Source organism: Bidens hawaiensis, unplaced genomic scaffold (assembly GCF_021521415.1).
Source record: "Bidens hawaiensis isolate Kalapana, Puna unplaced genomic scaffold, B.hawaiensis_p1.1 tig00035898_1, whole genome shotgun sequence".
NCBI lineage: Eukaryota > Viridiplantae > Streptophyta > Magnoliopsida > Asterales > Asteraceae > Bidens > Bidens hawaiensis.
In genome coordinates this window covers 126,707-128,956 of record NW_027496245.1, presented here as the reverse complement: position 1 = coordinate 128,956, position 2,250 = coordinate 126,707, and positions in this window count along the sequence as shown.

Below are 2,250 nucleotides of genomic sequence, written 5' to 3'. Positions count from 1 at the left end.
GACCATTTTACCCACTGCCCTGAGTCATTCCTTCTACCACATATCAGCAGCACATTAACCTTAATAACCACTGCCTCTCACCGTCGCAGGCCCCAGCCACCTCTCACCGGCCGAAACCGCCCGCTTGTCACCGTCACCGGTCCCAGTTGCGGGTCATCACCGCCTCTCTCAGCCGCTTCTGTTTTTGTTTAATCTTCTATCAGGTTCTCGTCTTTTCTATTCCAAGTTACAAAATTAAACACTATAAATCATTATTAGCCTATAATTGAACTGAATGTGATAATAAAAAAGGATGTTTAAACTTTCAGTGTTTTATCTGCTCCGATGAAATCTAGAAAATTGAAGTACTTATGAAATTGCTTTGAAAGCTTTGTACAAAATAGGATTTTATCACACTATCAATACAAAATTGAAGTACGAATCATCTAACTAGAATTGTTAGACTTTTCAAGATGGTAAAACAAATTAATTAGATTGATAGGATTGCTCATAATTGTTAGGGATTAGGGTTCAGTTCTAAAGATTTGAGCTTTAGTTATGGTGTTCTTCGGGTTATTTTTTCAAGTTTCTGGTTGTTTGGGAAGATGTTAAGGGCGGGGTGCAAAATTTTAGGGTTAAGTTGTTGGCTGAAAGTGGTAGTCAGTGTACCATTGTACCATTGTTCTTTGTCAGGCTCAGTTTCTTAGCTCTTATGATGACTTCGTGAATTTAGAAGTGTTCTTGACATATCTTAGTCTATGATCATTGTAAGATGTTTTAAACTTTTAGACATGTGTGAGCTGAGTTTTAAATCAAGAAATGAGTTTGCTTGTGTCATCCAGAAAAGAAAAGAAACACTAGGCTGAAATCGCAGCTTTTACTCAGATTTTTATTAAACTTTGAATATTCATATTAAATCAACGGAGTGTTCGTTTGGGGTGTATTTTATATTGTTGAAAAGCTTGTTGAGTCTAGTTTTTCGCAAATTTTTATAACAAGAGAAAATATGGTCAGCAGGTACTTGAAAACTGCAGTGCAAACAACATAACAAAATGGTGTAAAGCTGAATTTTCAGTTAACTTATGAATCTGTCTAGTTTTTCTAATTATCATGTAAAATAAACCGTTGATCTGATTAAGATGATTATTTTTGGGTTGGAAACCTTGCTAAGTCTAGTTTCTCAAGAATTTTAGAACATAGAAAATATGGTCTTTAAGCAGGTCAAATAAGCCTATTACAGCAGCTGCATAAAAGTGATATTTTATTTAAAACTGTTAAACATAAATAGTTGTTACACTTGAACTAGGCATGAAGTTTTGGTTTTAAATTGTTATGCTCATCTATTATAGTTTGTTCAAAGTGTTTATAGTACTTGCAACTGAGATGTGCGAGTATATGCACTAACGGGTCAAACGGATGGATTAGTAAACAGCATATTGTTTTGATTTTGGTTGATGAACAATGAGGGTGTTGATTCATGTTGTGTTAATTCATGTTGCAAGTGTACTTATTAAATTTGGAAATAGGAAATCCTCGCTTGTTATGCTTTTGATATAATTTAACAAACTGCCTGGTAACATTTTTATTAGTACTTCATACTACTACCATTTTGTTGAAGTTGTTATCATTATTATCTTACTATGAGTTTTATTAGTAGGTCTTATTATTTTTAAGGTCCATTAAATTTTTTTTTAAACTAACTAAATTTGCAATAATTTGTTAGAAGGCCCCCATTTTTCTATCCGCTTTAGGCCTTCCAAAAGCTTGAGCAGGCCCTGAAAAGTCTTCATGATGTGGTGTTATAAAAATGAATTCTGATCTAAATGTAGGACATGGGTGTTGACTTCATAAAGTCAAAGTCAACAATGTAGTGGAAATGTGCTAGCTACTGAAGGATCAACCAACAAAGGTACATAACTTTTGAAGATGAACATCTCAAGTTCAAGTCTTATCTTTTGAAGATCGAATACCGAATGAATGATTTAGTAGTTAAGTCTTTTTGTAAAGAGAGGAACTTAACATCATAGCTTTTGAAAACCCAAAACTTTTGTATATAATAGTTAACAAATGTGTTTCATGGGATGTCTGATGTTGGATTCTTATGATATTTTAATGGTTTTGTTAATTTCCTAATTTGGGACCAAATTTTCTCATCATTAAAGCGAATGTTATAAAGCATATATGGTGTTTTGAATGTGATATTCCCAGTCCTAAAGCAAATGTTATTGAATTGCATGTGGTGTTATTCTGGACCAAGTGTTAAGTGTTAAC